Genomic DNA, 25,027 nt, shown 5'->3' with positions numbered 1-25,027 from the left:
TTGATCACAAAGCTTACCACCCACATCGATAATAGATGCTTCATGATCTACTTGCATGTCATCCAATGTGCATAGATACGAGGAATGATCTTCCCAACATCCGCAATAGTTTGCGCTTCCTGTGCACTATAGATCTGAGGTCTACCACTCTGATTCCGTGGACAATCTCTCTTGAGATGTGCCTTACCTCATGTCCAACACGACAACCATCCCTTACCATCACCTTTATTCTAATTTTCTCCAGGATGAGGTCCATTAAAATTCTTGTAAGGTGCAACATTTTCCTTCTCACCTACATCTTGGGGTCTTATTCGCTTTGGTAGCTATTTACCTTTAGCCTTGTCTTTCCCTTTCCAACCTTGTTGTGATTCTTTCTTGCACTTTGATTGCTCACAACAATGCTTCAACTTACCAATGACTTCTTCAAGTGACCGAGCTCAGCATATTCAATCTAATCTTTATATGCTAATGGAAATCCATTGAAAAATCTCTAAAGTTTGGCTTTCTCGTCCTTAAGATACAGTACATACCTCAATAACTCTGGGAACTTGGTCACATACTCCTCATTTTTCAACGATCCCATATTTAGCTCATAGAACTCCTTGGCGTTACTATCATAGTACCTCTCTCACAAGTACTTCTTCCTGAAAAGTATCTTGAATTCATGCCAAATCAACTCTTCTATCTTGATGTCTCTAACCTGCTTCACATATTCCCACCAAATGCATGATTTCCCTTTGAAGCTGAAGATAGTTATTTTGGTATTCATGTTCTCTGTGTAATCATGCATCTCAAAGAACTTCTTCATCCTGAGCAACCATGCCTCTGTATCTTCCAACTTCTTCAAATCTCCATTAAAGTAGATGGCTTGGATTTCCTAAACTCATCTGGAAAATATCCTCTGTCACTCCTCCTGTAAAGATGATAACAATGATGACCATGGTACCTATCGAAACGAGAACTAGAATAGAACATATGTCCATCACCTCTCCTATCAAGTGTGTCTAAGAACTTGTCATCTCTAATCATGTCATCTCTATTTGACCTGTGTCCACCATGAGACCTACTTCCATATGCCCCATTAGTCCTATCCTCTTTCCCAGAATGATCCTAAGCAGTCCTTGTCTCTACAATTCTAACAAACTCTTAAGAATAACTGCATTAAACTCTACTTTTTTCTCCTATGCCTCAATTATTATGTCACTATCTAATTTGAAACTTCTTATTTCTACCTTCAAACTTCTCAATTTTTCTGCTATATTAGGAAAGTGCACATCACCATGCTACTCATCTTATCTATAGGGAGAATATCGTGAATTGTAGTCTACCATCTTGCTAGTCATATTTGATCTTCTTCTTCCTACAAGGTATATCATGTTAGCTAAACCAAATCATAAATAAACCAACATACCTCAGTATAGTTTAGGGGAGTATATCTCATCTGCAAGACCAACCAGATTAGTACAATACATGTATAATCATAATCATCACAATATATAGACATCATTTCAACCATTATCTAGTTATCATGCATGACTATACCATAACCATGACAATGGATGTATAACAACATATATACACTGACATGCATAACAAATTCATAACTAACATGCACTCATTACTTCCACATCTGAGAACAATCACCATCAACTTCTACATGAAAATACAACTACAACAATGACCACCACCATGCATACACAACATACACATAGACCACAAACATAAGAACACATATGCAACCGACATGTATGCATGACAAACACATTCCACCCATCTAGTCCAAGGAATGAACCATGCTATGATACCACCCTGTAACACCCTCCTCACAAATTTACCCAAGCTAACTGGTCCACTGGGGTAAACATGTGATGAAGAGTTACTATGGTATGATTCAAATCCCCAAGTGTAGCTAAGGAATTGGAATCGACAAAACAAAACCAAAATGACCTTCCTCAGGAGCTACAGAACCTTCAAGAGCCAACCAACCCCTCTAAGTGCCCAACCATTGAGATAAATTATTGTTTTGATGAGTTAGACCCCCATTTTCTCCCATGACAAGACTTCCATGCGATTGAGACCCTCCAATCGCTCTCACGGCAAGGCCTCAATGCGACTATGGCCTTTTTAGGCAATTATGTGCCAACGACCCCAAATTCTGAGCCACTTTTTAAGGGCTAGGACTCAGGCCTCTACCTAGAACTTCATGAAACTTTTAGAAATGATAAATAATATGGTGACAAGGCCTCTAATGAAAAACTTGAACAAGGACCTAACTTGACAAGGCCTATCCATGACAAACATTTCATCATACACATCATGAATATCTAATCTACCAGTCATAAAAACACATCTGAGCAGAGGGGCTTCATACTTATCTGAGATTTTCCAAGAAGATCGGATACCCTCTCATAATAGCTGCATTATCAGCTATTAGGTCATACACTCATTATCCATTCATTTACTAATCAAAACATGATGAGAGATATAACTCAAGTTTGTCATGAACCATGATTCTAATCAACAAAATAAAAATGATAAAACAAACATTATAACGTCATAATAACAAACACATTTACACATAATACACAAGAGGAAAAGAGATCTTATTAACATATGCAAAATCCAACTAAGTCAGGGACTTCCACGTACCACCCGACCATAGATTGGGCTGAGCTAAATATTTCTTTCAACCATCACCCCGTTTCCATATTCCAAGCATGAATGTGGGACTTACAACAAAACAACTAGGGCTTCCTCAGACTTTACCACAATCCACCAAGGGATTCCTAGGCCCAAGTCCTCATCTATACAACCAGGCTTTACCACAATCCCACCAACGGATTCCTAGGCCCAAACAAGAAACATACACTATTAGGCTTTTCTACAATCCCACTGCATATGGGTCCAGGGATCACTAGGCTTATACAAGCATGGATGACTTTGAATCTCTCCACCTAAACCGTGAGGAATTTGTCCATCTCCACCTCTACGATTTTTTGTATATCCATCCATTCACTAGCCGGGGATTCCTGGGCCCAACGAGGCTCCACCCTCTAGAATTTACAGTATATTCTGCAATTCACTGGTTGAGGATTCTAGGCCTATCAATGGCATACATAATCATGTTTTACCACAATACCACCTTCATCAGTACAAGGATTCCTAGGCCTTTTGTTTCCTCCTAAGACCACCCCACTCAATGTCAAAAACATCCGACAATCCAACTCAACCAAGTAAGATAAACCCCATCAAGCCATGGTTATCCGAAAACAGTGAGGCAAGGTTGAAAACCACTGTCACACCTAGAAAAACCCATGCCAATGACAACAAGAGAGCCAAATACACACATGAATGTACCATGCATTCCAAAAACTAGCAAGGAAATCATACATGAAACTTGATACCTACAAGTAATCCCATTATAGCCACTAGATCTCGCTCTTCCTTACTTTATCTTTGCGTCACTTCGCTTTATTTTTCCTTCCTTAGCTTTTCTTCCTCGAATGCTATAGTGCTCCAAGAATGCTCTAAGTGTCCAAGAGTATGAGAGAGTAAAGAGAATAGAGAGAGAGAGCTCACAAACTGAACTGACAAAAGGTTGTGAAATGATCCTCAGAAGCCTTTTTATTAATGAGGCTTATATTTTCTTCAATTTCGATTATTTTCCTTCATTTTCCTCCTCACATGCAACATGTGACCTTTCACCTTCCTTTTCTCTTAATTTCAATTATTTTCATAAATAAAATACCAATTAATGCCTCTTACCTTTCTAAATCCTTTTCCATTGCCTTTGTGAATTTCCTTTAGCCATAAAATACCAAATGGACACCCACACTAGGATGTTTTTCCCAACATTCAGCTTGGAATAAGTGTCCCATGACCTTGGTCTTATTTTTCCTTTATTAGCTTTATTACAAGGATTTTTAATCCATAGTTGTTACAGATTTAATGTATCCATCAATAATGCATTGTCGAAACATGAAATTATATATATGTTAAATGATCTATCTCTCTCTCTCTCTATATATATATATTGTTTTAAATAGTTATGTTATATTAAATGTTATAGTTATGCACAATATATATATATATATATATATATATATATATATATATATATATATCTAGTTATATAATCATGTTATGGACTATCTAGTTATAATTATGTTACATGCTATGCTATATATATATATATATATATATAACACACTATAATATATGGCTATGTGATGTTATAGCTTTATAATAGTTAAATATATATAGTTATATGTATAATTATATAGTTATATAATTGTGAACTATAATTATAATTATGTTACATGCTAATATGTGTGTTATGTTAAATAACTTTATGTTATATATGTTAAATAATTATAGAATTCTATATTATGTTATGTTAAATAACTTTGTGTTATGAACTAAATAGTTATAAAACTATGTTATATTATAAATAATATCTAAAGAACTATAATATACAGGTATATAGCTATGCGATATTATAGCCAAGTTATAATAGTTATATATATATATATATATATATATATATATATATATATATATATATATATATATATATAATAGTTATATATATATATATATATATATATATATATATATATATAGTTATGTTATGAATTATAGTTACGGTTATGTTGTAATATGTTATCTTAGAATATATATATATAATTTTTTGTTGTGTTAAATAGTTATAAAACTATATTATGTTATATTATATATATAGAACTATAATATATAGCTATTTGATGTTATAGTTAAATATAGTTATGTTATAATTATATATAGTTAAACATTATATACAGCTACACTAAATCTTTTGTTATATATATATATATATATATATATATATATATATATATATATATATATTTACATGATGTTATATCGAGATATATATATATATATATAACATTTTTTTTTAGTTTTTTTAACTTTAAAGATTAATATTTTATTTTTAATACTAATCGTAATATATTTATTATTATTTTTTGTAAGCTTGGCATTACCTTTTCATTCATTCATTTTTAAAAGCAAGTTACAACCATAATAGTCATTAAGTGGCCTCAACCTACAAACCAGAGATTGAAACCCAAGAATTGACGCTTACCTCTAGGAGCTAGAGCCCAACACAAAACAAATGCATGCATGAGGCACATAACCTTACCCACCTGGATATTAAGAGCCCTACGGCTCGTCTCATCAACATTAACTCGAGCTTTGTACACGACCACCCCACTCACCTGATCACACATGCAAGGGAGATGGTATGGCCGCCCTCTGCCCCTTTCAACCATCCTTTCACACATGAAGGGGATCCCAAGGGAGACATAAAGTTATCTCGCACCCTGATCAAGGACATCATATATATATATATATATATATATATATATATATATATATATATCAAGGTTTACCATGAGCAACCATATTCATCATGTCAATCTTAACCTCCTAGTTTACTTATCTATTGGTTATAGTTTAGTTTTTTTCTATTTTGGAGTTTCTTGGGGTATTTTTTCAGTCGAATTTGTTTGAAATTTAAAATCTATTTTAAATAACAAAAAATTAAAATCAATTGGAAATTGATTTCACAACATTCCTAAATAAAAAATTTAAAACCTAAATTAATTATAAAATAATGTTTTTACTATTCAAAACAAGAAAATATGCATTTAATAAACAAAACATCGCAAGTAAGAAAAAAAATTAAAATCTAAATTATAGTTTTTTGGTAGTTTCAAAGCATTTTCTACATTGTTTTTTGTGGTTTCTAAGTTGTTTTGAAGGGTTTTTTTATGGTTTTTTGTGGTTCTCAAGATTGGTTTTGTGGTTTTCTTTGTTTTGAATGATTTATTTTTTATGGATTTTGTGGTTTTTTAGGTTGTTTCTGTGGTTTTCTAGGTTAGTTTTGTGGTTTTCTAAGTTGATTTGAAGGGTTCTTTTTGTGGCTTTCATGGTTTTTCTATGGTAATTTTTTTTCCAATTTTTTTTTTTTGGAAAATAAATAAATAAATGAGACAAAAAATATGGAATACCTACCTTTGTTTGAGCCTCTAAGACATTGGCAAGGTCGTTGGCGAGATTGGTTTGAACACTCCATGCTTCAATTGCTCAATCAAGCTCCAATACACTCGTTTAGCTACCTCAACACTCTCGGTCGAGCTCTAAAATGTCTCGTGGTCTGTGCAAGTGGTGTGCATAAACAATGGGTAGGATATTTAATATAAAAAAATGGTTTGATCGAGCATTCGAGCTCTATCAAGCGCTAAAGTTTAATCGAGGGTTAAAATCAAACCCTCGATTGAGTTAATTTTTTAGTGCTCAAGGAGCTCGATCGATTGCTTAAATTACTCGATCAAGCCATCTCTTTTTCCACCTAAACATGTCATCTCTTACCAAAAAGTGTAGCCTAGCTCCATGATATCACCCAGGGAACCTCTAAAGGGTGTTGATACCAAATTTAGGGAAGATATAATGTGGGGGAAAAAAATGGTACAATCTACTATTGGTGCAATCCAATATATGTGAAATAGACTGCTAAACAAAGATTATTCCTAATAATATGTTGCAATCATAAATGGTAAGTCATGTGGTATACACCGCATAGCCTTTAAATCAACATAACCATATTAAAATTTATGGTTTTAACTACAAGGTGCCTTGAGAGCCTAGATTTGAAGCTATTAGGTACCTAAAAGTTGGATATAATACATGGATTCAAAGATAGTTTACTTATTTTGAAAGCATCTTTGAAAGTCTTGAGGGACCTAAGTACAATCATGTGACCTAGAGTGTACTTGCCACTCTTCATTAGAAGGGCAAGTCTGTTATTGAGGCTCTCATGAGTCTTATTCTACAACAAAATACATAACAATAATGAATAAAATTCATTTTCATAAGTAGCTATTTGAGATCCAAACATTGCATACACTAAAATACAATTTTGAGGATTTGGATAGTGTGTGAATGTGCATATTACTCATAGTCTTCTTGGTGGTGGTTTCCATTATTGGACGTTGCATTCCCTCTTCCGGTAGATAAAATTTGATGGGAAATCATTTCAAGTGCAATGAGTTAGTTTTCCATTGTAACAATTTAAAAAAAATGGAGTAAGAATGAAGTAAGGGTGAAAGCATGAAGATGGGCTACACTTTTGGGCCAAATGTGGCAATGAAATTTCAATCTTTTCCTCTTTTATCAAATTGCAACCCTCAAAATTCGTATAAACATTATGAATTTTGATTCGGAGTAAAAAGACGGTATGTGGAGAATTCTGTTGTTGTCCTAATGATATTTTTTGACAAAACATTCAGTGTCATATAATCTCTCAATCTTCTAGTAAATGCAACATATGTCCTTGCAAATTTTCATAAAACTTAATAGGTATGCATGTGTTCACATAACATAATTTAGTCTAAAGTGTGTGTGTGTGTGTGTGTGTGTGTGTGTGTGTGTGATCTACACAGAGAGAACTAAGTTTTTCATATCAAAAAAAATATTTTTTATACGAAATTATATTTGTCATTATTTTTCGAAGTTGGCGAAATAATATTTCAATTGCATTTTGGAGACACGTGTGTTTACATAAGATTTTTTCAACTCATTAAATAAATTCAAAAACCAAGAGTACCCTTCTGAATAGGACTCATAAACGAATATAGTGGTATTTAAAAAAAAAATCATTGTGTATTGATGGGCCTCTAAATTAGACATAAATTAAGGCTCGTGCCTATAAATTAAACATAAATTAAGGCCCATCTAACCATCCTTCAACATATTAAACCTATCTTTTTTCATTAGATAATGTAATTTTAACTTTAATATATTCATTAGGAAGGTTTATGAATAATTGCATATTTGTGCCTAATATTATTTGTTTTTATGGAATATTATGAGAACATTGGGCAGAATATGAAGATTTGGAGGAGGAGATAATTTAGGGACTTCCTCACTACTACACAAGGATCAATATTAAATAATAAATCAACAAGATATTATGGAATTATGTCCTAGATTGTGGAACTCCAATGATTGCGAAAATCTAAGAATGTGTTCCCTGTCATATAATGCAGATTCCTAGTATTGGGAACCAGATCCACTAATCAAGGGATTTTGGTGGGGAAATATTCCTCCTTTCATGGGGAATGATTCATAATCATTTTTTATAAGTACCAAGTCGAATTTTCCTCTAGGGAGTTTTTTTATTAATCTTCTTGTGGAGAGAACTCTTATTTTTGCAGTTCCATTTTATTTTCTTGCAGCGATGTAATTATATTGATGAAAATAATGAAGATTGGTGTCATGTTCAGCTTCTAAATCTTGTTCTCCTCCATAGATCTCTGAGTTTCCTTGAGCTTAGCTATCCCAGGAGCCTCATATTGATTTTGTATCATTTGTTTTTACTCTTTTCACTTTTTATTCACATGCATACTTTGTTCTTGTTTCTTTCTATTTATGCATTTAGTATTAATGATTTATTGTTGTAAGATTGGGTTAAATTGTTGATGTAAGTTATTTTGCATGATCACAAGCGTCATTTTATCCTTGGAGAATATTTGGAAGGTCATAGTGATCATTGAACTACTTGGATTAGTTTTCTTATTCCCAAATCTAGATTTCTGGAACTCCTTTGTGGCAAAGAACAATAAATTTCTGCTATTTTTTAGAGCATGCTAACGAGATTTAATCAAGTTGGTTCCACTTGCATTAGATCAAAAAAATATTACATTTAATAAAATAATTTACCCCATTTCATTTTCACTTGATTAGGTTAGGCATTTGATAGATTTACTAGCTCACTAGTCCTCGAATTTCTGGATTTTAGACTAATAATTTTTCGTTATTTAATAAATCTTTCCCATGTAGTGATGAATTTGTGAATAGATGCAGACAATAATTGGTGTTATTGCAAGATATTCTACATTGCAGAGAGAACTCATCTTGTTCACCTCATCCAAGCCTCATCCACCCATGTCACCAAAATCCACTAAAATCTCAATCTGAATTCTTGTTTTATAAGCAAAAATTGTCATTTCCATTGAGCCAATCTACCCATCTTGAAGCCCTTACTTGAGTTTTGATTATTTTCCACCATCTCCATGCCTTATTCTTGCATTCTCCACCTTTCCCAAGCTCCATTCCAACTTCTAGGCCACTTCCTAAGCTTTTGGCCTGTTCTTGTAATAAAAATAGGGGATCCTGTAGGAAATCCTGTAGCGGCTTGTTTTGAGCCCGTATTGAGAAAAATCATCATATAAACTAGGATTAGGCCTCTACTTGACCTCCAAGCCATCAAAACCATTGTACCCCTCTTCCTCCACACTCGAGTCCCCTACCAAAGAACAAGGAAAGATTAGCATCTGCATTTATAAAATGAAAAGATAAAGAAAAATAGTTCTTTTTATTTCTTAATTAGCACATCCACGCAACAGTTAATACTCCCTAGATCAGATTCCATGCTCAGTTAGTTTAAATCATCACATGTGATAAATAGGGTTGAGTTAGGTTTCTTTTACATTTAGTTCATGATCTTTATGCAATTAGAATATGTTTATTTCCTTGTACTTTATTTCATGCAATAGGTTAGGGTTTCCATTTCGAGCGGTTCATTTTCTGCAATTAGTTTAGGATTTGATTTCAACGCATGCACTCCATTACATCATGATAGCAAAGGAAGAACACATTGTATGTTGCACATATTGTTGAAAATGCAACAATATGATGGAGCTTAGTGAAAAGAAGTCACCTTCACTAAGTGGGCCGTAGGCTATTTTTGGTGCAAAGTCTATTTTTAGACTATGTCTATTTTTAGACATATGGATCATGGTCTATGAGTTGCAGGATGCTATTTGTGGATGATTGGTCATGTTGGTAAAAATAGATGGACTTCTATTTTTAGACATATGGGCGGAGTCTATTTTTAGACTGCCAAGCCAAAAATAGAACAGTCGAATATTATTAGCTCTTAATAATATTTGGACTATAAACATTATCTTATCCTCTTGGAGCACTTCAGTTCGATCTATGGATGTGGCACATGCAAATTCCAGAAGGAAATACGCTTTTCTTATGGGTTAGTTGAGCTATTGCATGATGGACTTCAATTAGAACTCAAGTGATTGAGTTTGGTGGAGTTGATTGAGGAGTTGATGGAGTTGTGTTCAGTTTGACTTGGTTGAACTAGTTGTATTTAGTCTAACTGCCAAATACACTAGTGATGAGTGATGTGAATTAATTATTCATTAATTCACTAATTATTAACTCATAAAGCAACTAAAGAATACATCAGCTAACTCAGTGCATGGATAGTTCAATGGAGACAGGTGTTAGAGGTGGAGACTACTATCAGTTGTGACTATAGCTGTGCATGACATTTGCACAATCAATGATGGAGATTTCCAATGAGGATTACGCAATACAAGCCAAGGAAAACGAGCTTGGATCATTCCTATTCTCATGTTGGATTGTGCAGTAGAGGCAAGCAAACAGTGGAGGAGATTTGAACCTGTGACTTGATTCAGATCTGAGCTAGTTTGTGTGTAGCAGGTGGAGATAGTACTGAGTACTTCTGAGGAGTATTGTACTATGTATTGTTACATGTTCTCTATTATTATAATATACAGATAGTTCGGGGTTTTCAGCTATATGCTTTCCCCATTACATACTGTGTTAATGTGCGCATGCGATTGATGTTTCATTGTTTTTAATTCCGCAAAATCGATTATCAACGTAGAGGAGTTTATGTATTATTCATGCATTGCACAAATAGTGTATAATCAGGATAATCTCTGTGAATAAGTGTTATATTATTCAAAATTTCTACATGGTATCAGAGCGGAAGTTGATCATCAGATCTATTATTCAGGAAGTGATTACATTTTATTTCTTTAGGTAGAGTCTGTAATCAGGCCAGGTAGCCTCTGGATTCATCCTTTTTTTGGAAGGTGAGATATCCGGTAAAAGCCCATACAGTCAATCTCTGTACGAGAAATACTTTGTTCTCACGAATTTTAGATCAAAAGTGGTTGAGTTTTGAGCTGGTGGAATTCGAATTTGCAGCAGTGTTTTCTTGGTGTCAAAGTTGAAATGTCTTTCAACGGATTGCGATTGGAGTATGCCCTTGAAGGCAGCTCGAATTATATTGCATGGAAAGACAAGATGGAGGTGGTGTTAGATGACAATGGGTTGAAGGAGTTCATAGAGGCTGAGGTCCCAAAGCCTACTGATGCTGCTCACGTTGAGGCTTGGCAAAAGAAGACAACAAAGTGTCGAAGGATTCTGTTGGAGGGCGTGAAGGATCACATTATATCCAGCCTGCATGGAAAGGCTTCTCCATACTTGATGTGGAAAGAGTTGACAGATCTATTCCAAAGAAAGAGCAACTAGAGGAAGTTGGCGCTCAAGGATAAACTCAGAAACATTAAGTGTGAGAAAGGAGAAAGTATACCCAAGTATCTCACAAAATTCACTCAATGTCGGAATGAGCTGGGAAGTGTGGGGGTGACTGTCGATGATGAGGACTTGGTGAGCTTGGCTCTCCTTGGTCTTTCGAAGAGTTGCCATTCCTATCAGGACTCTGTCAATGGTCGGGAGAAATTGCCAAGATGGGAGAGACTTTGGTTTGATTTGGTGCAGGAGGAGATCAGGCAGAATACCAGGGACGGATCTTCATCAAAGGCATCTGATGAAGAAAATTGCGCTTTGGCTGCCAAAGCAAAGAAGGGGAAGAACAAGAAAGCTTCTCATTCCGATGTGAAAGGCAAGAAGCAGGACATGTCCAAGGTGAAGTGCTTTCACTGTCACCAGCACGGACATTATGCCACAAATTGTCCGCAGAAGAAGAAAAATAAGCAAGCTACTGGATCTGCAGCGGGAGAGGCCTTAGCCTCGCAATTTGAGCTGGATTTTTCGCTGATCGCATGCTTGGTATCAAGTGTGATGGGATCGGTATGGTTCTTGGACAGTGGTGTGTCTTTTCACATGACAGGAGATTGAGATTTGTTTTCTGATCTAGATGAGAAAGATCTTGGAGTGCACATCGAGATGGGCGATGATGGTAGATACAGTGCGACCGGTATCGGTACCATTTCCTTTGAGAGGGAGTCTGGTAAACCCTTTGTATTGAAGGAAGTGATGCATGTTCCAGGATTGAAGAAGAATCTTATCTCTGTGGCGATGTTAGAAGACAAGGGATATGATGTTGTTTTCAGCGAGGGAAGGGCTTTCCTGTGCAGTAAGACAACTGGAGAAACCCGAAAGATAGGGGTTCGAGTCAAGAACCTTTATCAGTTGCATGTAGATGGCTGCGCAGCAATGGCATGCAAGGTAAAAGGATTGGTGAGCCGGGATGATGGCGAGCTGTGGCATAGGAGATTGGGCCACCTTCACCATGGAGCCTTGAAGATACTGCAGCAGATTTCTACTAGGCTTCCTAAAGGCACTCTTGCACAGTCAGATCAGTGCAAGGGGTGTACTTTGGGAAAATTTGTGAAAGCCACCTTTCACGAGAAGGATAGTCGCACCACGACGATCCTTGAGAAAATTCACACAGACATGTGTGGACCTTTCTCGGTAGCTTCGACAGCAAAGCACAAGTACTATGTGATCTTTGTTGATGATTTCTCTCGAAAGTGATGGATCTTCTTCATGCAGAAGAAGAGCGAGACATACTCAAAGTTCTGTGAGTTCAAAGCACTAATCGAGAAGGAATCAAGGAAGAAGGTGAAGGCTCTTAGGAGCGACAATGGTGGTGAATTCATCTCTGGCGAGTTCAAGGACTTCTACAGTGCAGAAGGGATTCGAAGAGAGCTCATAGCTCCCCATAACCCACAGCAGAACGGGGTTGCTGAGTGTAAGAACAGAATGATTGTGGATGCTACATGGGTGATGTTGCATGATCAAGGCCTACCCCTTCACTTATGGGCGGAGGCATGCAATACTGCAGTATATGTGTAGAACCATTGTCCTCACAAGATACTTGGCATGAGTACACCCGAGGAGGCTTATTCTGGTAAGAGGCCTGATATTTCCCATTTGAGGATTTTTGGTTCTCCTATTTACATGCATGTGACAAAGGATGATAGGAAGAAGCTAGATCCGACCGCAAAGGTTGGGATATTTGTGGGGTACACTGATACGCCCTACAACTATCGTGTGTATTTTCCAGATAGTCGCAAGACTGTTGTGCGACGGGATATCAAATTTTAGGAGGAGAAAGCCATGAAGTGTTCGCTTGAGAGGGAGCCACACTTGCATGCAGATGAGGAGCTATTAGTTCCTAAGGATGAGCTTCAGGATGTGGATCAGCCACAAGATGAAGTTCATGGAGTGGAAGAGACCACTCATGCAGCGCCAACCATCAGAGGGCGAAAGCACACTACAGAAGCTGAGCGACTGGCTCAAGATGCAGAGAAGGTTGTAGGACCACCTATAACACAACGCAGACAGAGACAGTCACTTGATCAGTACAATGGATACATGGCTCTTGTGAGAAAATGTGTCATGACGGAGCCATCCTCTTTTGAGGAAGCTGTGGAGGATCCCGCATGGGTAGATGCCATGGTGGAAGAGTATGATTCGATTGTCAGAAACAGTGCATGGGAGATTGTCCCAAGGCCAGAAGGGAAATCAGTGGTGGGTTCGAGATGGATCTACAAAGTGAAGCAAGTAGCTGACGGGAGTGTGGAAAAGTACAAGGCAAGATTTTTTTCTCGAGGCTTCTCACAGATAGAGCGGATCGATTATGAGGAGACCTTTGCACCTGTCGCAAGGTATTCTTCCATACGGACGATTCTTGCTCTCTCAGCACAGATGGGGTGGCACATTCATCAGATGGATGTGAAGACTGCGTTCCTCAACGGAGTCATTGAGGAGGAGGTGTACATAGAGTAGCCCAAAGGTTTCGAGATCTTCAGCAGTGAGTCGCATGTGTGCAGGCTCAAGAGAGCGTTGTATGGGTTGAAACAAGAACCTCGTGCTTGGTACACATGGATAGACAATTTTTTCATCGGACTTGGATTCTCCAAGAGTGAGGCGGATCCTAACCTATACCAGATTGTGGTGGAGGGTAAGTTGCTTATCGTTGTACTTTATGTAGATGATTTGATTTTGATGGGAGATGAGTTGTTGATACTTTCATGCAAGGAGCATCTTGCTAGAGAGTTTGAGATGAAGGACTTAGGCCTCCTTCATTATTTCCTGGGATTGGAAATATGGCAATGCAGTGATGGACTATTTGGTTCTTAGGGTAAGTATGCTCGGGAGATACTGGAGAAGTTCAACATGCATGGCTGCAAGCCTGCTGATACTCCTCTTCCTAGAGGTTGGAGGAAGGAGGATGCTACTTCAGCGGAGGTAGTGGATGCCACTGTTTATCGACAGTTGGTGGGGTCGCTTATGTATCTGGTCAATACACGACCCGATATATGTCATGCTGTTAACTAGATTTCACAAGCTATGGTTAAGCCAAACAAGCTCTTCTGGAAGGCAGGAAAGCATGTATTGCGTTATCTCAGAGGAACATCGGGATATGGATTGTGGTACAGACAGGAGGATGAGGTGAAACTATGTGGCTTCACGGATACAGATTGGGCAGGGAGCCCAACGGATAGAAAGAGCAAATCTGGAGGGATTTTCAGTATCGGGTCGACAGCAGTTTCTTGGTACAGCAGGAAACAGAGATCCGTGGCACTCAGTTCAGCAGAGGCCGAGTATATGGCAGCAAGTTTGGCTGCATGCGAGGCTATATGGATGAGAAAGATCCTGGTCGGGTTGTTCGGGTCACACTTGGAGCCTACTGTGATTTATTGTGATAACCAGAGTTGCATTAAACTCTCAGCTAATCTAGTATTTCATGATATATCCAAGCACATTGACATCAGGTACCATCATATCAGAGATTGTGTGCAGCGGAGAATCATGTTACTTTCATACATTCCCACGGAGGATCAGGATGTTGATATCTTGATGAAGGCGCTCACCAGGAGAAAATTCGAATACCACAGAGGCAGGATAGGGGTTGCAGATAATCCATATCTTCTTGACAGGGAGTGTTGAAAATGCAACAAGATGATGGAGCTTAGTGAAAATAAGTCGCCTTCACTAAGTGGGCCCACAGGCTATTTTTGGCACAAAGTCTATTTTTAGACTATGTCTATTTTTAGACATATGGATCATGGTCTATGAGTTGCAGGATGCTATTTGTGGATGATTGGTCATGTTGGTAAAAATAGATGGACTTCTATTTTTAGACATATGGGCAGAGTCTATTTTTAGACTGTCAGGCTAAAAATAGAAGAGTCGAATATTATTAGCTCTTAATAATATTTGGACTATAAACATTATCTTATCCTCTTGGAGCACTTCAGTTCGAGCTACGGATGTGGCACATGCAACTGCCAGAAGGAAATATGCTTTTCTTATGGGTTAGTTGAGCTATTGCATGATGGACTTTAGTTAGAACTCAATTGATTGAGTTTGGTGGAGTTGATTGAGGAGTTGATGGAGTTGTGTTCAGTTTGACTTGGTTGAACTAGTTGTATTTAGTCTAACTGCCAAATACACTAGTGATGAGTGATGTGAATTAATTATTCATTAATTCACTAATTATTAACTCATAAAGCAACTAAAGAATACATCATGTAACTCAGTGCATGGACAGTTTAGTGGAGACAGGTGTTAGAGGTGGAGACTACTATCAGTTGTGACTATAGCTCTGCATGAGATTTGCACAATCAATGATGGAGATTTCCAATGATGATTGCGTAGTACAAGCCAAGTAAAACGAGCTTGGATCATTCCTATTCTCATCTTGGATTGCACAGTAGAGGTAGGCAAACAGTGGAGGAGATTTGAACCTGTGACTTGATTTAGATCTGAGCTAGTTTGTGTGTAGCAGGTGGAGATACTACTGAGTACTTGTGAGGGGTATTGTTACATGTTCTCTATCCTTATGATATACAGATAGTTCGGGGTTTTCAGCTGTATGATTTCCCCATTACATACTGTGTTAATGTGCGCATGCGATTGATGTTTCATTGCTTTTAATTCCGCAAAATTGATTATCAACGTAGACGAGGTTATGTATTATGCATGCATTCCACAAATAGTGTATAATCAGCATAATCTCTGTGAATAAGTGTTATATTATTCAAAATTTCTACACATATAGTGCTAATACCTCTTAAGTTTGTATGAACACTGGGTTGATAATTAAAGTCAGTAGCCTTGGGAGTTGCAACATTCTTGTTGCAACATCGAGGCTCATCACTTTTTGGCGTCGTTGCCAAGAGGTGTCAAAGTATGCATTGTTTTCTTCCCTAGTTGACTCATTTCTTTTTACTTCATGCAAAAAACAAAAAAATATTTGCATTAGGCATATTTAATTTCAAAAGTAGATAATTTCATTGCATTATCATTTTCATTCAATCATGAAAACAAAAACAAAATTTCTCCAACACCAACCCACCCCCCATTTGACCACGTGGTGCAATAAGAGCCACATCACCATTCACTTTTACAAGTAGAAGAAGAAGATAACAAAGAATGTAGAAGAAATTGATGGAGAAGATAACAATGAGGAAGATCCTCTCAGATTCCCCATTCAAGATACTGATGTTAGTGTGCACATGAAGAAAATCCCTCAATCTTTTCTTCCAAAATTTCATGGTCTAAGGTTAGAGGATTCGGAAACCTTTATCTTTGAATTTGAAATTGTTTGTAGATCGTATGGTTACTTATTAAAAACTCAAAAACTGAGATTGTTTCAGGCAACATTGAAGGATAGAGCTCTTAAATGGTTCATGAGTTTAGGGACTAATTCAATAAGATAATGGAATGATATGCAAAATATATTTCTAGAAAAATATAAAGATCATGATCTTAAGGAAGAAATCTTTAGAATGAATCAAAGAGAATATGAGAGCCTTGAGGATCTAATAGAGAGTTTCATGTATAATGTTAAGAGGGGAAAACTACATGATTTAGGATCCGACACACTAAAACCCCTCTTAGAACAATTAGGTATGAATGGATTAATATCCTTAATATCATGAGTAGAGGTGATGTATACCACTTATCATTTGAAGAAATTTGAGAAACATGCAAACACATATTAAGAGGAAGGGCAAGAGTAAGTCAATCAACATCAAAATCGGTAAGTCAAGCTGAACTTGGAAATTTGCTTGATAACTTTAAAACATAATTTCTTAGCAATCTAAGTGAACAAGTAGAAATGTTAAGAATGAAAGATGAAGAAAAATAAGATGTTGATATTTGTGTTGTCCATACAAAATCACATAATGTTAAATGTTGTCCATCATTACTAATGTTGAAGGAAGTTTACCAAGAGGACAATGGAGCAAGTCAATTACCAATGCAGCTATGTTATGTAGCTCCAAGAGGACCATGACATCTTATTCAACCCAATATGATGCAAGAACCTAATTCACAATTTCAAGCTTATGCACATCTATCTCAAAGTAATTGGAACACACCATTTCCTTGGAAACATTGGCCATCTCAACCCCAAAACCAATCTTGGCAACAAGGTTGGCAAAGAACTTATGGGAGCCATCCACAATATCCTCAATATTTTCCTCAATATCCTCCATACCCTACTCCATGTTATCCCTACCATTCACCTACACCACAACCATAACCCCAACCACATCCATCTCAAATATCCACTCCCACTCAACTACTTGTACTACCATTTCCAAACCCACACAATGAAGTAGCTCATCCCACTTATAGTGATGAGGTACAACACTTCCAAATATCTCCTTTTGATCTCAATGGTATTCATCTCAACTCAGGAAGAATATTCAAAAAAAGAGATTCTTTTGATGTCATTGAAGGACAACATGCAAAAAAAAAAAAAAAGATCAAAGAATCATGGTCTACACTTGATGAAGAGTAGACAACAAACTCAGAGATTCAAAAAGCTCCCTCATGGTTACCATCAAAACCTCCATGTGTTCAAGAGAACAATCAGCAAAAAGAGGAATATTTGAAGGTCATGGAAGAAGAATACATCCAAGATGATCCAAATCAGCAAGTGGACCAGGGGTATCACAACTATATTGAAATATGGTTTCAGACAGTCATTAAGTTGTAGCAACACTCTCTTCTTCAACTTTGCTTGATCCTTTCAAAGTCAAATCATTTGGGCTCTGAAATCCAGGTACATGTAAAATCATATATTGCAAGCCTACATATCAGTTTATCTATCATCTTGATGTGCACATGGCTCCATTGGAAGTATTCTTATACTTGAAAGTAATTTTGTTTTTCGAGTAGGGTAGGGTAAAAAAAAAGAGTAAAAAATAAAATCTCAGGTGAAAACCTCCTTTGAGGCGCATGAGATTGGCTCATTGATTGAAAACCTCCATGAGATGGTCAATGGGTTGGGAAAAAGAGAAAAAAGAAAAGATCCTAGGTGAAAACCTCCTTTGAGTTGCCTAGATAGACCTACTAGTTGAAAACCTCATTGAGGCGACTAGTAAGCCTAGAAGGGGAAAAAAAAAATGTGCTCCATGTATTTCTCTGATGAATGTAGGTGCCCTCCAACATCTCCAAGCAACAAAAAAAAGTTGGCACCAACAAAAGAAGAAATAGGTCAAACCTAGTCAAAATAAGTCAAATTTTGACTTTCTCCTCCTTTTCTCAAATGCTCCAACATGACCAAGGCCATGAAAATCCATCACCCTCATCTATTTTCACCTCCACTCATCATTTTCCAAGCTTCTAGCACTCATTTTCCTTGCTATCCTAAAAAATTACAGGAATGCTCTGTTTTACTACAAGAAATAGAAATACATAGAGCAGAAAACTATTTCTGCCATATCTTGCAAACCATGCATCCATTTTCCAAGTTGTTTCAAGGGGAGATTCATATGGATGATGGTAATATGCTCAACCAATTTCGGCAAATTCTAGTGCACGGTTTTCGAGAAATCATCCTCCATCACCTACAACCATTTTTGAATTTTCTCGATATCCATTCATCCATTTAAAAATTTGTTTCATGGGGAGATGCATATGGACAATGGTAAAATTTCCAAGCAATTTCAGCAAATTATAGTGCATGGTTTCCAATAAATTAGCCTTCATCACCTTCAATCATTTTTAGTTTTTCTCGAGATTCGTGCATCCATTGGCCAAGATTGTTTTATGGGCAGGTGCATAATGATGATGGCAACATGCTCAGAAACTTTCAAGTCAATACATTCTACCGTTTGGGAGATATGGACAAAACAAGTCTGCTACAAGAGGTTATCCTAAATTACTACAGGATCTCTACAAGAAGGCCGAGAAGAAGCTACAAGAGGCAATATTTTGGAGAAATGGGTCAAAAGGTCAGGTATTCTTTAGGGAAGGTTTATATAGGTCCCCCAACACCTGCACATCAACAAGAAGACAACCATCAACAAAATGAGATCAACAAAAAATAAAAAGGTAGTCAAGAAGATGTACCTAAGTCATTAGCAGCATAGCAACATCAACTCAGCAGTAGCATGCATGTCTCTCCAACAACCAACAGATAGGTACAGGTATGAAATATTCTTGACCTATTATCTTGAGCATATATTAGTTAAAAATTTGTTTTCAATGTATGAGAGATGAGATTTTATAAGCTAAGGATGGGTCAGTAGTCTCAACTGCCTTCAACTAGTTAATTGCAGCTCACTCCTTCACTAATGCAATGTTGAAAAGTCAAAATTATGAAGGGTGATGATTTCAAGGAATGGGTAAAACATTTAAAAGAACAAATTTTTGCAAAGGCCAAGTCACCACAACACTCCAAGCCCTCCATCCACTTCATATTCACTATCTATCCATCGTTCATCCATCCCATTTCATAATTTCAAGAACAAAACCTACACTCTGTCTCCCCCTAAAAAATTATTGAAAAAAAACAAACATAATATCCTATCCATTTTCACAAACCTACACTACTCCCTTTGAGCCCTAGCATCATCCTCCAAACCCTCTACATCATTTATCATCACTACAGAACAGTTAAAAGACTCTAAAAGAGAAGGAATGGCTGCTACAGGAAGACTGAATGTTGCTACAAGAAGGAAGAAAGGAACAAATGGTGCTAAAAAAAAAGGCAGTGCCTAAGAGAGACCTAATCAAAACCAAAAACTCCAAGGCCATTAGGCAATCATATAGGCCACAAAATAAAAGAAGAGGTAAGCTAATGGTCTCAAGAAATAATGATTTTTCTATGCACAAATATATTTTTATGCTTGTCCTTGCAGAACTTACAGCGAATATTCTTAAGAGAAAGGACTGAGGAATGCACAAGAGAGAGGCTACCAGGGCTATGAATGAGGCACAATTAGGTCACTAAGTTTCTCAGAGGATGAGCAACACTTTCAGCAAGGGGTTATGATGGGCCTCTAAATTAAACATAAATTAAGGCACATGCCTCTAAATTAAAAATAAATTAAGGCCCATCTAACCATCCTTCAGCATATTAAACCTCTCTTTTTGCATTAGATAATGTATTTTTAACTTTAATATATTAATTAGGAAGGTTTATGAATAATTGCATATTTGTGCCTAAAATTATTTATTTTTGTGGAATATTACAAGAATATTGGGCAGATTATGAGATTTGGAGGAGGAGATAATTTAGGGACTTCCTCCCTACTACAAGAGGATCAATATTAAATAATAAATCAACAATATATTATCGAATTATGGCACAGATTGTGAAACTCCAATGATTGAGAAAATCTAGGAATGTGTTCCCTGCCATTTAATGAAGATTCCTAGTATTGGGAACCAGATCCACTAATCAAGGGATTTTGGTGGGGAAAGCTTCCTCCTTTCATGGAGAATGATTCCTAATCATTTTGTATAAGTACCAAGTCGAATTTTCCTCTAGGGATAGATTTTGTTTTTAGTTTCCTTGTGGAGAGAACTCATATTTTTGCAGTTCCATTGTATTTTATTGCAAGGATGTAATTGTATTGATGAAAATAATGAAGATTGGTGTCATGTTCAACTTCTAAATCTTGTTCTCCTCCATAGGTCTCTGAGTTTCCTTGGGCTTGGCCATCCCAAGAGCCTCAGATCCCTTTTGTATCAATTTTTTTTATTATTTTCAATTCTTATTCACATGCATCTCTTGTTCTTGTTTCTTTCTATTTCTACATTTAGTATTAATGATTTCTTGGTGTAGGATTGGGTTAAATGGTTGATGTAAGTTCATTTGCAAGATCACAAGCATCATTTCATCCTTGGAAAATCTTTGGAAGTTCATAGTGATCATTGAGCTACTTGGATTAGTTTCTTTATTCCCAAATCTAGATTTTTGGAACTCCTTTGTGGCAAAGAACAATAAATTTCTTCTATTTTTTAGAGCATGATAACGAGTTTCAATCAAGTTGGTTCCACTTTCATTAGATCAAAAAACAAATCTATTTAATAACAAAATTTACCCCACTTCATTTACACTTGATTAGGTTAGGAATTTGATAGATTTACTAGCTCACTAGTTCTCGAATTTCTAGATTTTAGACTAGTAAATTTATGTTATTTAATAAATCTTTCCCATGTATAAATGAATTTGTGGATAGATGTAGGAAATAATGTGTGTTTTTGCATAAACTTATACATTGCAGGGACACCTCATCTTGTTCGCCTCATCCAAGGCTCATCCACCCATGTCACCAAAATCCACTAAAATCTCAATCCGAATTCTTGTTTTATAAGCAAAAATTTCCATTTCCATTAAGCCAATCTACCCATCTTGAAGCCCTTGCTTGAGTTCTGGGTGGTGTCCACCACCTCCATGCCATATTATTCCATTATCCACCTTTCCCAAGTTCCATTCCACCTTCATACCACTTCCTAAGCTTTCAGCCTGTTCTTGTAATAAAAATGGGGGATCCTGTAGGAACTAGTACATCCTGTAGACATCCTGTAGGAACTAGTACATCCTGTAGGAAATCCTGTAGTGGCCTATTTTGAGCCCAAATTGAGAAAATCATCATTTAAGCTAGGATTAGGCCTCTACTTGACCTCCAAGCCATCAAAACCATTGTACCCCTCTTCCTCCACACCTGTCTCCCCTACCAAAGAACAAAGAAAGATTAACATTTGCATTTATAAAATGAAAAGATAAAGAAAAATAGTTCTTTTTATTTCTTAATTAGCATGTGCATGCAGTTGTTAATACTCCCTAGATCAGATTCCATGCTCAGTTAGTTTAAATCATCACATGTGATAAATAGGGTCGAGTTAGGTTTCTTTTACATTTAGTTCATGACCTTTATGCAATTAGAATGTGTTTCTTTCCTTGTACTTTATTTCTTGCAATAGGTTAGGGTTTCCATTTCGAGAAGTTCATTTTTTGCAATTAGTTTAGGATTTGATTTCAGTACATGCACTCCATTACATCATGATAGCAAAGGAAGGACACATTGTATGTTGCACATATAGTGTCGATACCTCTTAATTTTGTATGAACCCTAGGTTGATAATTAAAGTTGGTAGCCTTGGGAGTTGCAACATTCTTGTTGCAATATTGAGGCTCATCATGTATATTTTATGTTATTGAGCTTTTATTTATGCCTTTTGAAATTGTTCAAAAAAGTTTCAAGCATTATGTTTAAAAGAAATTAGATAAAAGTAACAATATGAGTTCGAAAATGTCAAACTCATATGCCATTGGATAGAGGGTTCCTTCTTGAATCCAACATGATCAACTGCACCATTTAACGATAAATTTTGTTTGGAATCCACTAGGGTATAAAATGGTGTTGCAAAGAAATCTACAGAAGAGCTAAAACTCTATTTTTTAGGCCCTCAAAGGCTCGATCGATTGCTTATAATGCTTGATCGAGTATTTGAAATTCAAATTTCAAATAGCTCGATCGAGGGTTTAAGAAACCATCTATCTAGCTCTTAACGTGGTTAAATAGAGGCTCAATCGAGCTATCATAATTATCTATAAAAAATGTCTCTTAATACTTATCTTTAAGCGAATTATAAATTTTATTTATTCCACACAAATATTTTTATAAATATTCAAATATATTCCAAACTCTAATTTTCCTTAATTATAAATCCAAATTTTATTTTATTTTATCAAGAATTAATTATAATAGTATATAGATAGCTTTCTATTAAAGATTTTAACTTTGGTTTTTCAATTTTGAAATTCTTAAAAATGATAATTTGTTTATTGTTTTGATTTTAAATATAAGTCTTTTTTTTTACCGTGTGGTTCACAGACACCCGCGGTCACTGGGTAGCCGTTACGTCCACGGTAAGAACTGGGTTGATCATCCCCGAAGGGGATCAAGCCCCTCGGCCAATAGCTAGACCTGACCCCAAGGGCTTTCGGGAACAATTGACCCTGTGACCTCCTGATCGGCGAGGCACTGATTTGACCGGTTGAGCTATCCCTTGGGGCTATTTTTTTTTTAAATATAACTTTTTTGTATATTTAATGACTTTATAATTTTTTTATGTGGAAATTTTCAATAAAAATAAATCAAATTATAATAAATAAATAAATAGAAACAACTAACCAAACTAAATTGAATTATATAATATTATTATTGTAAAAATAATTTTATATGCACATTTAAATTTAGATTACTCAAATTCAAATTAGTCAAATAATGTTTTAAAATTTATGGTTTCCTTATGTTTTTATCATTTTAAAAATATATATTGCAAGCTATTGACGGTGTCGTACCTACCAACATTCAGGGGATCTCCCTAATATGAAGTCCCAAATATACCTCACACCCTTTGGTGTAGGAGTCTCATCTGGAATATGGCCTGGTTGTCGATGCAGTGGTTTTTAATGATGTGTGTTGGCTGCAATAACATATAGAGTGATGTATGGTGACTTTGGTGGGAAGAAGTGTGTGACATTGTGGAAAGTCTAGTGTGATGCATGAAGGTTCTGATACAAAAAAGGGAAAAGAGTGAGCCCATTAGAAGCCTGTAATAGTACGCAACTTGAAAGGAACATAGGAGCATAAATGATATCACAAACTAATGTGTGAAATAATTCACAGGCTAACAGTGATGGAATTAAACAACAACACACATTCAATGATATTCATACAAATGTAAACAAAATAGTTCATAAGCATAAGCGTAACTTAAATAACATACATTGAAAACATAACAAGAATAAACCTATTATATTTACAACATATGCATGAAAATTTATCTGGTGTGAGGTTTTATTAAGTGAAAGTTCCAATCATACATAAACCATTGACGGACCACTGACCCCAATAGTGGAACATGAAGTCAACATCACCTACTCCTCTAAAGAAAGATAGTCCCTCTATGCTATGGAGAATCCAAGGCTCTCACAAACTCCCAAGCTCCAAATTCTAAGCTTAAGCCTAGCCAAAAGCTTGGCTCCCCAAAAGCCCTTTTTATGAGTTATAAGGATGTATTTATAACAAGAGGGGGTGACTCTTCAACTCCCTTTTGTTAATTTTGGACTTCCCTCGTGACTCTTCAAGTTCTTTACAAAATGACTCATTACATTACCTCATAACTCTTAACTTTCCAATATTGACCATTGGAATTCTAGTTACAAATTAATTACAAAATAATATTAAAATCTACACTCATACCCACATAAGAAAAAATTGGGTAGAGCCAACTAGAGAGCCTAATAAAACAAAACTTATCATGCTTGATTTTGGGTAAACTCTAACTCAACAACTTCTACTTGATGTATCTCGACCACGTAATGGTGCCAAGATCTGTATTGCGCGATGATATCCCCAAATTGTGTGATGGTGTCTAGCTGGAAGTAGACTCTAGCCTCCATGGCATCTGGGTACACTGACTTGGAACCAGTTTGTGTTTCCTTCTTGAGCAGGAGCAACATTGTGTTGATTTGGACAAGGCCACCAATGTACTTGTGCATACTTTGTATGTTCACCTCAAGATCTTCCTTGATGGTTACCTGTCTCCACTGTTCCAAGTATTCGTCTATCTCCTACCTAACCTAGTT

This window comes from Pinus tabuliformis, chromosome 4_1 (assembly GCF_031772625.1).
Source record: "Pinus tabuliformis cultivar Carrire ecotype Pingquan chromosome 4_1, CPIR1, whole genome shotgun sequence".
Lineage (NCBI taxonomy): Eukaryota > Viridiplantae > Streptophyta > Pinopsida > Pinales > Pinaceae > Pinus > Pinus tabuliformis.
The sequence above is the reverse complement of the archived record's forward strand: the minus strand, read 5'-3'. Positions refer to the sequence as shown.